Source organism: Pelodiscus sinensis, chromosome 5 (assembly GCF_049634645.1).
Source record: "Pelodiscus sinensis isolate JC-2024 chromosome 5, ASM4963464v1, whole genome shotgun sequence".
Lineage (NCBI taxonomy): Eukaryota > Metazoa > Chordata > Testudines > Trionychidae > Pelodiscus > Pelodiscus sinensis.
Window position 1 is genome coordinate 59,097,949 of NC_134715.1, and position 14,967 is coordinate 59,112,915.

Genomic DNA, 14,967 nt, shown 5'->3' on the forward strand with positions numbered 1-14,967 from the left:
ATCACATATACCTGTCAGATACCAAGCAACACTTCTGTTTTGGGAATTTTTGTGTCCGTGTTGCCTTTGCTCTTGGCAACAGATGTAGACTCATCAGTTTAAAAATGTTGCCTTAGGATCTTAGGTGTATTTCTCAAGAGAGACAGGAATGAATTATTTGGTCTTTTACAGTTCTTGTTCCCTGAAGTTGCACGTCACCTTCCAAAAGCAGCAAAATCTGATGTAAAACACTAATGGCAGAAAGCTGAGATTCATTCTCATGTGCCCCTCTGTACTCTGTAGGTGAATGGAAAATTGTTTTATCAGCTTTGTTTATATAAAAGCCACAGAGTTTAAACTACAGCCTTGATCTAGTTTCGCCACTCATAACTTAATCATCTTTAGCTGGTCCACTCTGACCTCTCCATGTCAGAATCCCCTCTCCTGTCACCTTAACATTTTGTCCATAACTGAATGTTTTCTTCTTAGTCTATTACTCACAAATTCAATGTCCAGCCACTGAAATCCAATTAGATATATCTGAATAGAGAGTAAAGGGGGCTGACCAGCAGCCCACACATACACCTCATTATTGATGTATTATCCTTTGTTTGCATTTTAAAATCTTCTTGAAATTTAGATATTCACTACTTCATTAAGATGAGGGAAGACAGAATTTGAGATGTTTATAAATTCTGATTCATATGAGTTACTAACATTGCTATATGACTAAATGGCCTCCTGTAAATGTAGAATCCACTATTTCTATGCACTACACTAAGGGCAATGGGGAATATTTCAATGACTATGCTTTGACTGCACTATAAATATTGCTAAAAGGTGAAAAATTGCTCTCATTAATCTCAGCAGATAGTACAAGAAGTAATGGGCTCAAATTGCAGCAATAGAGGTTTAAGTTGGAAATTAGGGGAGAGAAAATTCCTGTCAGGGTAGTTAAGCACTGGAACAAATTGCCAAAGGATGTTGTGGAACCTTAGTCACTAGAGGGATACGAATGGGTTATACAAATACATGTCAGGAATTGTTTAGTCATTACTTAGTCCGGTTGTGACTGGATTAGATAACCCCTTGAAGTCCGTCAGTTCTACACTTCCATGATTCTATGTGCTAAGGGTATTAGCATCTCTAAGATGAGGCAACTTTCTTTTCTCATCTGGAGAGATGGGTAAGGAGAAATAGGGGCTATTCCTTGATCAGGACAGAAACCGGTGATTAAACAGGACCCTAGGGAAGTTTCAGCAGAAGAGGAGTAAACAGAGACTAGCCAAGGAGTAAGGGGAAGGATTCACATTTCAGTACACAGGTCATGCACTACTGAACCTAAAGGATATTGAAAAGATGCGGGCAATCCTGTTCCCGGCCCAAAATCCTGTGGAGTAGAAGGAAAGAAGCAGGGAAATGCATGTAGGGTTTAAAAATTTAAGAAGGGGTGTGCTTCTGCTGTGCCAAATTGACAAGCAGTATTGGGTTTGAATATTGTGTTATACCTCATCACATGCCCCCTTGCACAGGTGATGCAAAAAGCTTATGCTTTGGGGGGAATTTCTAGGGGTGGGTGGTTTTAAGCTAAAGAAGAGTCAAAGGAATCAGCAGAACTAGGAGGGGCTGAGCAGTTGGATGGTATGGCTAAAAGTCTCAGTACAAGAAGCTATGGGCTCAAATTGCATGAACAGAGGTTTAAGTTGGACATTAGGGGAAATAAAATTCCTGTCAAGATAGTTAAGCACTGGAACAAATTGCCAAGGGAAGTTGTGGAACCTCAGACTAAAAATCTCAGGAGGGAGAGTTAGGGCAGGAATGTGCTTAGAGGCTCTACATGTAGGGCAAGTCTGTGCTGCATTAAGCCTCTGGAGGCTTAAAACACCTGAAATCCAGTTGCTAGTTCCCTTCACAGCAGTCAGGTGCATGGGGCCAGAGAAATGATGGTTGTGCCTTTGGCTCACATACCAATACTATGTTGAGATAACTGTTATTGTTATGGATGGGAGAGAACATTTCCATTCTCTGGCCCTGATCCTGAGTATTCTCATTGGCTGTGTTTCAAGAACTAAAATAAAAAACCCTATTTTCAAATCTCAATAAGTTAGGGGATTTTTTTCTGACTGATCTCATTCTCATTACTCCTGTAATATTGTTTCCTCAGCCTCCATATGCTCTTATATTTGGAGCAGTTTCACTGGTATAATTTTTTAAAGCTTATTCAGTTTGATGATCTGCAGTTTATATCAAGGACTTAATTCTGATCCTGCTAAAATTAATTATATATTCTTTTGGGTATTCATTGTAAACCACTGCCCAAAGGAAGCAAGATTGGGCACAAAATAACTAAAGTGTGTCAATCCCAGACCCCAATAGCACTGCTCAGATGCCCCCAAGGCCTGTAGGGGTACCATACCAAATTTTTGCAGTGCAAGTTCCCTAGTTGCCCACACTTTAACTACTTAGTGAGGCTGCAATAGGCTGAGAGGCAGGATACATCAGCTTCAGCCTATGTGTCCACTGAAAATGCATATGAGGCCTAATCCAGTAAGCATTCTCAGGCCTTACCATGCATATTAGGACAGTGGAGGGTAAGGAAGAGTATTTCCTTTATCACTTTTAGCCTGCTAGGGACTGGGGGAGGGGAAAAGGGAGCAAGACACTATGGCTACATCTACACTGCAGGCTTTTTGCACAAGAACAACTGTTCCTGCACAAAAACTTGTGGAGCATCTATACTGCAGGTGTGTTTTTGCGCAAGTAAATTTTCAGTAAAGCATCAGAAAAGAGGGCTTCTTGCACAAGAGTTATTCCTCTCCCCACAAGGAATAAGCCTTCTTGTGCAAGAGGGCAGTGTGGATGGGCAACAGGGGTTTCTTGCTCAAGAAACCCCTATTGCTAAAATGCCATCAGAGTTTTCTTGTGCAAGAGCACGTCCACACTGCCATGGACACTCTTGCACAAAAGCACATGGTAGTGTGGACGTGCTCTTGCACAAGACCTTTTTTCTTGCGCAAAAACTGTTTTGCACAAGAAGCCTTCAGTGTAGACGTAGTCTTAGTAGTTAGAGCATTTGCCTGGGATAACAGAACCCTAGTCATGGAGGAAGGTGCGGGCACAAATCATATTTTAGAGCAGGTAACACACAGAAACCCGTAGGGGAACTTTTTAATCTGCCTGGACACTCATTAATGGATTTAAAAGTAGCCATTCTTCTACAAAATAATTTCACAAGCCAACTACAGAGAGTGACTATGGAATTGACCTTGATAGGCAAATTTTACATAGTTTCCTGAGGCTTGAACAAAGACTTGAACTGGATGGCCCATAATAAAACCTGCTTTCCTTGCATTCAACACCCAACTGACATCAAACAATAAATATGGGACACTTCCAGCCCACTCAGTTAGCCTCATTAGCACTGGCACTACAACTGACAGGTACTTTCCCCCTCTCCCTTGTTTTTCTGTTATAATTCAATCATGAAATTGTGGGCAAAATCCACTTCCTCAGATGAGCCGAGTGGAGAGAAAAGGGGGGAAGCTCACAATGTATCATAGTTTCTAAGGTGCTACAGGACTATTCATTTGTTACATGTTAGATGTTATGCAAGCAGGTCTGGCAAGCTGGAAGGCTTTTCACTTCCCCCAAAATGCATCTGTTAACTTGAGTCTGCTGTGGGAGCCTTCAGGAACCATCAAAATAGGTATAGGAAGAGGGGAGAGGTTGAACACTAAGCCCCAGGGATGGCATTGTCTCTCTTTGCCTCTTATACCCACGTGGTCCATCCCATGTGGTCCAGCTGCCCTCTGCTGCTGGCAGAGGCAGGGCTGCCTTCTCCCTCACCTCCATGCCCTCTTCTCAGCTGCCAGTTGGCCACTGGGGAGATCTGCCCCTGGCCAGGCAGGAGAGAAAGGAGCCCTCAGCCTCTGTGGCTCTGCTCTGGTTCCAGGTCAGCTTCTCAGCACAGGCAGAATCCATGAAGGTGGCTGGGAGGGATCCCTGAGCTCCAAGTCCCTGGCAGAAGCTATGAGGGAGATGGAAGGGAAGTCACAACCCCCAAGACCTGGGCAGAAGCTGTGGGCATGGTGGGGAAGAGAAATTCCAGGCCTCTGGCACAAATGGCATGGGGGAAGAAAGGGGAAGAGAAGCCCCAGGCCCCAGCAGAAGTCATGTAGTGGGGGAGGTGGGCGGAGGAGACTCATTTGATTAGGGCCCATAGAATACTGAGCAAATTTAAACTTTGTCTCTTTATGCCTCTGTAAAATGAGAAAATACTTGCTTACCTCCCAGAAGTTACAACGTATTGTTTCCTTTTTGAGATTCTTGGATGGAAGCTACTATTGAATATAAGTGGGAAAAGTAAAGAAAAAATAAATTGTAGCTCTTTTTACACTTTTCAATAAGTAATTTCCTGTGTTTGATGCTTTATGGCAGAGTCTATATTACCCAGATGGGCAGATACTAAAATGATAAACATTTTGAATTTATACTTAAACTGTCCTTTAATAATCCTCACTTTACAGACCATTCAATTTCTGGACCAGCTATCAGGCATAAGCTGTGTAATACAGGACGTCAAGTCTTATGTGCACAATAAGATGCACTCTACCAACAGCGACTACATACATTCAAGAATTTACAGCAGTATTGCATACCATTTTGTAATCCTCCCCTTCTTGAGGAGAATTACAACGGAAGGGAAGCAATATTGTAGAGATCAAAGAGAAGCTGCCTTAATGAGGACACATGGAGTTCTGTCATAACAAATTACCCTGTGATGCTCATGATTAATTGTGCTGCCACTTGTTGTATTATGCTTACTTGTCTTATATTGCTGTACTGCCATACAAGACTAAAATTAGTAAATTTCTTTAATTTCATATTTATCACTGTCTGCCAGATGTGACAACAATTCATCATATACTTTCACCTGTAGTGTCCTGAATTATAATGGATCATAGAAAGCCTTGGTTCAGTACAGGGCCAATAAACCTATGCAAGCTAGGCCATAAGGTATACAAATTAGAATGAATTTTATGCCAATTTTCAACATATTACAACCAGCTTTAACAAGTCTCTCTCTTGGGATATCACTCTTGTCCATGAATTACTCTGCTATACTTTTCATTATGCACACATTGAGTTCCTTCACATAAGGTATTCCCCCCACCCCTTGTATTATAGGAGTATTTGAAGTATGTACCTATTTATACCAGACTCTTGAGGAGTCTGAGATATCAATCCTCACTAATTATAATTAAAGTTTGGATTTAGAGCTGAATTTGGGCTGGTCAGGCCTATTTCAAAATTCAGCACGTGTTGAAATTGGACCCAGGATTTTGGCCAGGTTAATTTAAAGTATTTAAAGATGGATTAGAACACAGAGTTGGGAACAGGGATTCATATGCTTGGACCTCAAATGAAAGTTACGTCATGATGTGGTTTACACTATATATACTGACATCTTACCTTCAGCTCTCCTTCTGATGGGATGACTACACTATTTTTCAAGTTGGAAGAAATAAATTGATCTAGATTTAGCTCCACAGTCTATACTTTGGTTAAGAATTACAAAGGATTGTTCCTATGGTGAAATTTTTCAAATGCACTCAGAGGTTACCTACCTCCGACTGCAGCAAGAGCTTTCTCATTACTGAAGGAGAGAAATGCTAGGCCAAGAATGAGTGCTTTTGAAAATGCTACTCCCAGGGGTTGGGGGCTTGAGTGTGTTGGTTTTGTAAAGTGGTAGTTTCTCTCCCCTCCGTGATTAGCCTCATTATACTGATTAAATGTACGGAGATTTTATGGGGTCTATTCTGATTCCTAGGAAAATAATTAGGAAGAGTATTGCAGAGACATCTCTGCACTTAAGGGCTGCACAGTTACACTGGATCTGTTTTTTAAAAAAAACAGATCTCCATATGCAGGTATGCGAAGAACTTTTAAATGTTTTCTTCTAACAAAGTTTACTTCATACTGTTGTACCTCAGTCTTCATTGATGAGTTTGTGAGAGAGACTTAAATCTACCTGATGCTAATCAGTGCAGAATCAGATTGCAAATTGTTTCTTTACTAGACAGAGTAATATAATAGAGATTATTTAGTGTGTTGCAAAGCTATAATTAATAGTCTGTTTATAACAACTTTGCCCCATGCAACATTTTTAGTAATTTGCATCCTTATGGGACGGAGCTCTTTTTAAAGAGGTATATAGACCCTAGTCCATATCTGGGTGTGTCTAGACTACAGAGTTTTGTCAACTAGTGCAGTCCACATTGCAGTCTCTCGCTTCAATAAAAGAAAATTGTTCAAATTTTGCCATTCATTCAATTGAGAAACTCCACAAGTCTTCCCTTTGAGCAATAAAAATCCTGATAAATTAGACAGCTCTTACAGCTGGTTGCAATGTGCAGTTGCTGGCCAGTCTACCAACATGCTTAACATTAACAGCCATTAGGTCAAGAGAAGCATTGGCAGTACCCTCTTCAGGATAATAACCTGTTACCCCTAATACATAGGGCATTGACTTTAAAAAGGAAAGAAAGGATGATATGGCATTTGGGGTTCAATTCACTTTTCTGCTACAGCCTGTGTAATTTCTGTGTCTGTTCCCTATGGGTAATATGTAGATAATGACAAAAAGTCCATTGGTGTTACATGGTGTGCTTAGATCTTATGGCAATGAGCACTAGAGAAAAGTCCATAAACAAACAACTATCCTAGCATAACTCCAAGTGAATATAGAAACTGCTGATAAGCCCGCAAATGGTCCATTTTTGGTACTATTTGTACATAGATCAGAAATAATCCTGCTCTCACCACTGTATTCCACTGACTTCAATGGATTTACTCCACTTTTTTTTTTTTAACATCAGAGTGAGCAAGAAATCATCCTGAGATCAAGTTTTCAAACTTGGTGCTTAGTAAACTTCCATTTTTAGACACCTAAATTACAGCCTAATTTCCAGTGAGCAATCTTCAGTACCATGAAGTTGATGGGACCAGACAGCAATCTGCACCTCCATAAGTATAAGACGCTTAGCCAGCGAAAGCCCTATCAAATTTCACTACATTATATAAATTCTGCAATAGAAAAGATGACTAGCTTTTCTTTTATTATAAAACAAACAAATTCCATGTAAAATAAAAATGTAAAGAACAAGGTATAAGACTGTGTTTTACAATATCATGTCTCATACTTGATCTTCTGCAATGAGAAATTAAGGGAATATACTTACTTCTCTGACTTTATTAAGCCTCTGTTAATTGTTTATTATATTAATTGGTAGTTTTCTTTCTTACCTATAATTGGAATGTTTCTTCTTTAGGGGGGTTTAAATTTATCTGTTCACTTCAGTGTGCAGTTGGAACATTAGGTTAGAAGAGAAAAAAGAATATTTTGTGAATGAAGTGTTTGATTATTTTTTAAGAAAAAGAAAAGCACACACCCACAGTAATGTAGTCCTTTTGTCTACACAGAAGCAGTAGTTCATAATGGTTAGAGGTGATTGGAGCAAATAGGGATACTGTAGGTAACCATCATCTGCCACCTGCTAAGAATCAAATGATGATTTTACCACATGCTAAATGTGTTTGGGTCAACTAAGGGAAGAGATGGCACAGGGACCTCTTTTGGTATGGAGCTGCTTTCAATCTGGGAGCACAACTCGTATCAGAGTTTACCAACTTTTTAGCAAGCATGGGCTCAGGAACTGCAGACAGTGCATGTTTCACAAGTATGGCAGGGGCTTCCCACACCACAGCTCCTGGCAGAGCCTGTAGAGGCATTACACCTGTTCCTGACTGTTCTCCCCATTTCCTCCCCCCTACACACACACAGGCCTAATGGCTGCTGAAAGCTCCTTTGCAGATCTCTAGTAAAGCTACCTTCTGTTTTGCCAGTCAGTCCTCATGCGAAGCCTTGGCCACACCTGTCAAACATTTGGATTTATTAACATTAAATGGAACTAATAAAGTACAACAGTGGTGTTAAGCCTCTGTCATTTTAATTTCTCGCTAGCTAAAAGAGTTTCCCCACAGAGACTCAGGAATTGCAAAGGTCAGTACTAGAATGCCTAACTTTTAGTCTGGAATCCTCAGCCCTTCCTTAGGCACATGGAGTCCATCCTTGGGAAGAATTAGGCACCTAAAAAGTGATATAAAGCACACTGCACAGAGCCAGATTAAATTGACAATCTGGTCATATTTGGCTAATGTGACAGTGAGGCGCTTAAGTCCACAATAGATCTAGTACTTCGTCCAGGTCTTTTGGTTACAAATTTAGACTCAGTAGCTTGTAGGTTCATCACCTTGCAGATAGATGGATTACTGCAGCTCTCTCTCTCTCTCTCTCTCTCAACCATACCTAGAATCTCACAAGAAAGCTGCAAATGCTATACAACTCCGCAGGTACCCTCATCCGTGGAAAAAAACACAGCACACTAATGCAGCACAGGCTCCTCCATCACTAACAGCACAAGTTTCAGACCCTAATACTAATTTACAGAGTCCTCAATAGACTGGCTCAAATGGGTTTCCCAGACTAAATCTTTTCCAGAAACTCCACAACCACCATAATACAGCATACTACGTTTAACAGAATTTATCTACAAGCTCATGAGAGCAATACACTCAGGCTACGTCTACACTGCCCCTTTTTCGGAAGGGGCATGCTAATTTTGAAAGTGGGAATAAGGAAATCCACGGGGGATTTAAAAGCATCTAGACTGCCCCAATCCTCTGGAATAAAGCCCTACTTCAAAGTAGGAATAAGAGATCCTCCGGAATAGGGCTTTATTCCGGAGGATCGGGCCAGTCTAGACGCTTTTTTTCCGGCTTTTCCCCAAGCCGGAAAAAAAGCGGCAGACGTGTTTATTTAAATCCCCCGCGGATTTCCCTATTCCCACTTTCAAAATTAGCATGTCCCTTCCGAAAAAGGGGCCAGTGTAGACGTAGCCTCAATGTTCTAAGAGGAACTCATAGAAGCTATAACCAAAGGAAGTATCTGGAGCCTGCCAGGGCCTCATAGGCTATGCCTACACAGCAGCATTATTTCAGAATAACTACCATTATTCTGAAATAACATAGTGTGAGTCTACACAGCAAGCCCATTATTTCAAAATAATGGGCTTCTTACTGCGACTTATTTCAACTTTTGACGCTGTCTACACAGCAGTTAGACTGCTGCGTAGGCAGCTCCAAAAGTCGAAATAAGCTATTTTCACTTAAGTTACGCAATTAATACGCAATACGTAGCTCAAGTTGCACAGTGATTTTAAAAAAGAAAGAAGCACAGGGCCTCCCTGTAGTAGTCATGGTCTCCTACTGCTTCCCAAGGTGTCAGATGTTTATGGAAGAGTTCTTTGGCCTCTAAAATGGAAGGCAAATATTACCTCCCATTTATTGATCAGGTAATGACTAGGAGTGAGCCTTCATGAAGATTTCCTGAACTGATCCGCCTTGGCCTTAGGCCTCCAAGACACAGCCTATACAAATCTCTGCAAACTTTAAAGCTCAGCCTCAACTATTGATACCTTTTTCTTCATTTTCTCTGGCAAAAAATAGGAAAACAAATATCTAATCCAGAAGTTTACAGAGCCCGAAGACTTAATCAACAGAATATCACAAAGGATCAAGTAGATTGACATATAAAATATCATCCCATTTGTCTACCTACCAGATCAAGCTCAATTTTAAGATTCTTGTTCTTTTCTCTCCCTATCCCTTCCTCTATCTATGTCTGTGCTCTTGTTTGTTGTTATATACCACTACAAGATCATCTTCACCAGGAGACTGACAATCTCACTGCTCTGTTTTCCTTCTTCCATGATTCCCCATGACTGGAGTTAGTTCCCTATCAACCTCTCCTGAGAAACTACCACTCTGATGAGCCCTACAGACATTAACCCATGTTGATGCATGGACTACAACTTATTAAAAATTTAATATTTAGATCTTAAGAGATTTTCACCACCCTTTGCAATTCCCAGTGCTCCTTTGTCTTCTCTTTGCTTCCCTTGAGATGATTGGAGCCACTACAGTGCTTTTGAGTTTCATACAGATCTCTGAATACAGCTGGCATTTAAATAATGTAATATTTAGAAAGTAGGTTAGTTTATACTAAACTATTACAAGGCATCATCTTAGAAGCTAGAAAAGTTATTTCAAAACTCACTTTAAACCATAAATTCAGAGGAGGGCAAAACTTTGAAACAAGGGCCTGATCTTGCATTTCTTGGCCACTTAAAGCTCCCATTAGTTTCAGTATACATCCCCCATTTAATTGTCAGCTTTTGGTCTATACGTGGGAATTAACTGAAGCCAAGAGAAGTCACATGCATGGAAGAAGTGCAGAATATGCACTGGAGATCTGCATAGAAGAGAAGAGCTCCCCTGTGTCTGTCAGAATGAAGACTATTGCCTGCAGACTAGCAGGGTCATTTGATGGCAAAGATTTTATGCAATGGTGAACTTTCTGCTTAACTCAAAGCCTAATTTTTGCCTTTGAAGCTTCTCTTGATTTTGCTTTATTCCTTTTCTCCTGCCTGTAGCTATTTCAGTTTTTCTTTGACACCAGCTAAATCACATCTGTGTCATCAGGTCAAATAGTAAACAGAAAAAAGGCAGCAAGCATTTTGGAAACATTTAAAACAGTAGATTTTTTATTGTATTGTCTTCCCTTTGTCTGTACTTTGCTTTAGTCAGATTTTGATGCTGTTTTTTTCCCAAGTACATGGCATATTTACAAAGGACAGAGAAGGAAGAAATACTATAGGCTAGATTCAAATCCCTTTACTCATATTGAATCCTCTCTCCAGAAACAGTGCCATTGGTTTCAATTCTATTTGTTGTGAGCAGCAGCAGGTTTTTAAACTTAGTACAGGAGGACTGGAATATCAGATTCCTTTCCCACTGTAAACCCATTATCCACTCCAAGACAAGTGCCTCCAATCTTGCTGCTGACCTATTACCCATCTACCTACTCTATTTTCCTTTGATATTCTTACAGCTTCCTGACTTACACTTTACTTCACAAATGAAAGACACTGACTCAGATCTACACATGTATAAAAAGTATTTTTCAGTACATTTGGTATGGAGTACTTGTCTAAGGCAGCTGATTATGAAGGTCTGTAGTTTAGATAGTAAGATCTTAAGTGTTCAAGTTGCAATACCATATAGTAAGACCAACTTTACAATTGTGCTAAATATTTAAAGTTTAGTTTAGATGGCCAGATGACTTTTTCCAGATCATCTTTAGAACTACAAAAGCACATCTGGCTTTTGTTAATCTGGCTTTAATGACTTGTTCATTCCACTTATGATTGTTGTACTTACAATGCTGCTGAGAAATGTGGACCTCTTCTATGCCTGTCCCATACTGGTGTTTGTTTATTGATTCTCATGGGCTTTTATTGATTTTTCAACCCTACTAAACTGTGTGTAGACCTGGAAATAACTTGTTTTGGCTTGTTTGTCTCTCTTGATATGGGACAGAAAATTGATGTCATCTACAAAGCCAAGATCCTCTGATTTCTGAGTGAATGTCCATTTGGTTGTTTTGTGATTTCTCTTATTACTCACTAGGGCAAACTTAGCCTTTTGAAGAGATTAATGCCAGAAAGATGCTCTCTGTTTTAATAATGCAAATTTACATATATAAATAACCTAGATACTGTATTGTTTTATTTAATAAGAATGCAATGTTCTACTTTGTTCACATGAACAAGGCTCAGCATTGAATTTTTGGCAATGCTTGATCATTTTTATCCTTTCATTGAAGCTCCCTCTCTTACCTTTCCAACTGCAAGCTCTGCTGTTCAACAACTGAACTAACACTGGTTTCATACAGATTAAATAGTGGTGTATTGTCTGCTCAACCACCATGCCATTTTAACACGTTACAATGATTTATTAATGCCTTTCTGCACCAAAACCAGCTCTCATTCATCAATGGCAACACATGTATTACGCTAAACTCATAAGTAAAATGGCATGCTCATTCTCTAAGAAAGAAGCCAAAAACCATATAAACAAACTATGGCATAACAAAGAGTGGAGTAGAGGGGGGAATTAAATACTATTCTCTGCAAATTAGAAGTCTTCTCCAACATCACAGAGAGGTTGATATATGCCTTTTTTTTTATAAGAAAAAGTATTTTGATGGAGTTGCAGCAAATTTTGATGGGAAAAACAGAGCTTAAAGAAAGATGGCATTCTATTATGGTAAATATTCAACTTGGATGCTATTATGGAATTTATGAAATGAGGGTTTTGAAACTGTGATCCAAATTGAGTTCAAAAGGTATGTATGAACTGCATCTCTTTAATGCATTCTCTGCTGGACCACACCTGCATTAAAGAAAGTTCCAAGTAGCTGAGTTCCACAGTGCGTGAAGAATAGAGGAAACTGCACTATGCATTAGAATGAAAGAACACATGGGGAGGCAACACCGTGTCGTCATTTTGTTCTCCAATTTGCTTTCCAATGGGCAAAAAGAGGTAATAACGAGAATGCAATCGTATCTGATAGTGCAAGGGGGGCAGGAGGTAGGGAAAGATTTTTGCAACATCTCACAACTTGTCTCCTGTCTACAAACCCACATAAGAGCCAGACATGATTTGGTCCTGTCTTAAAAGTATCCCATACTTTTAATCACTACAACTCGGACTCTAGACAAAGCTGCAGCTTATTCTTTTATAAGTGAGAAGACAACAAACTGGATTAAAACTTCAGCCATCCCTTTGACCATACAGTGATTGCCACTAATTACTGTCAGTTGCCATTTGAAAGTGATTAGTGATATTATGGTACGATTCCCTATACTATTGACCATTAAGATGGTGAAATTATTTGAAATAACACTGATACTTTAAGTATTCCTAATATCATTACCATTAAAATATTGATATTTGTCTACTGAAAGCAATTGATATCAATGTCGAGTTAACAAATTGCAACCACTACAGCTATGTATTTTGGCTCTAAAAATGGATTTAGAAGTAGGGCTGTTTCAGGGTTATATCTTGACTATAAATATTCTATTTTAGGCCTACCTACACCTATTTCAGATTCTTCTGTCTTAATGCTAGCTAAAATCAATAATGACTAAAGGTTAGTCTACCTTTGTGATGGAATAAAAGAAACATATCCTCCTCCTGAGATGTAGCATTGTGGGCTGGACGTATATCCCATCCATGCCTGCCAACATAAAAGGTCACAAAAAAACCACTTGCATTCAGAAGCATCACACTGGCTTTGGATGTTCCCTGGAGGATTTTTCTGGCAATTTGTGACTGAAAATCCTGCCTCCATCTATCTGCCAGAGCACAAGAAAATGTATCAATATTCCTCAGAAGCACTGAGAGAATGACATCCCTGCATGAATGCATGCAGACCCCCTGCAGAAAACAGGATGACATCCTGGAGTAATTTTCTGGTTTATTTTTTGTGACCAAAGTCTTGCCCCTCTGGCATAAATATGCATTGGATTAATCTTGTCATTTTAGAGAATATATGAAGAGTCTGTGTGGCTGTCAGAGAAGGGACTTTATCAACAATATGCACTTAACTTGTAGCTCCACATACTGGTTTGGTTGAAAATTACCCATTTGCTCTTGTGCTATGGATCTTGCAACCATGCCTAGTTTGCCTGATGTTCTCAGTCAGTGTATCAAGGGCTGAATACAATTCTGATTTTTGTAAGAGTACCTGGATCCTAGGCAGCCTCTGAATGCCCCGGGAGCTCTTTTTCCATCTCTGATTGGCCAAAAGACATGCAGAGAGGAGAGGCGGTTGCAGTGTAGAGAGATGAGCAGAATAGACATTGATATTGCTGTGTCATGCATGCTAAGAACACTAATGAAGAGTAGAAACTGGACTTTTAACTACCTATACATTTTCAGCATAGGTTGTGGTGGCCAACTTCTCCAGCCTTCTCTGCTGCTTTCCTAGAACCTATGAGCAAGTAACTGAAGCCTCTGGAGTAAAATCCAACAATGTGATATTTATTAACCCTGACTCAAGTCACCAGTCTCTGATGAGAGTTCCTGTGTGTCACAATAACTTTCCCTGTATTATAGAGAGGCAGCTACCAGGACATAGACAGCCATTCATAGGGTGAAACATACCTTTCTGTATTTGAAGAGCCAGATATGGAAAGCCCTGCCATAGTCACCTATGCAAAGAAAGGCCTGTTCTAGTATTGTGAATGAGTTAAGTATGTTTGTTAGAAAAATTGATTTGTTGCAATCCTTCCTGCTTGCTTAACAATGACAGTAGCCATTTTACTCCCTTCTTTTCTCCTGTTTGTCTTTCTCTACTAGCTCTAATGCCCCAAATCATACACTGGATATTTAATCTTTAATGTGAATCCAAAAGATCAGTTTAGATATGCTGTGTCTATTTTGCAAATGGGTAAAGAGAATGCAGATCTCTAAATCAGGGCAAATTAATCAAGTTCTCTCCATTAACCTATCATCTGCTAAACAGAAGAATTTTAGCTCTTAACACCTACCCACATGTGGAATCGGTAGTAAAATATCCAGATGAAGATAAATGTGCCAGCATTGTTCCTGACTTCTCATCAAATCAACTTCAGTTATGCATACTAAATCAAGAGACTCGTCATTAAATTTATTAGTCACCTATTTTGCATTAAACAGTATGAAGAACTGATTATAGATATTAGGCATTTTCAGAAGTTTAAAAAAAAACAAAAAACAATGCAAGGGAGACTAAACATCTCAGCTGTGGTTTATACCTAATGTGCAGTTTTGTTTTGCTCACTCTTCTCTTGCCCACAATCTCAATGACTGAAGACTCAAACCCCAACAACCAATCCTTTGCAGGTCCTCCATATCCTTATTTTACAGCCATCAGCATTTCTCAACCCCTTTTGTATACCCTAAGGTCATAAAATATTGCAGCTAGCTTCCCAAATGAGAACCTCCTCTAGATCAAGCTAGAGACCACCTGAAATAAAA

General features: G+C 39.6%; 1 long non-coding RNA gene across 1 annotated transcript in view; it reads left to right on the top strand.

The window, feature by feature from the left end:
• The window catches only part of LOC112545579 (uncharacterized), a 69,437-nt gene extending 64,582 nt beyond the window's left edge, over positions 1-4,855 (top strand). The window contains exon 3 of the long non-coding RNA XR_012903850.1: positions 4,506-4,855. This is a non-coding gene — a long non-coding RNA (uncharacterized LOC112545579). The remainder of the gene's footprint in view (positions 1-4,505) is intronic.
• The last annotated feature ends 10,112 nt before the right edge of the window (positions 4,856-14,967 follow it).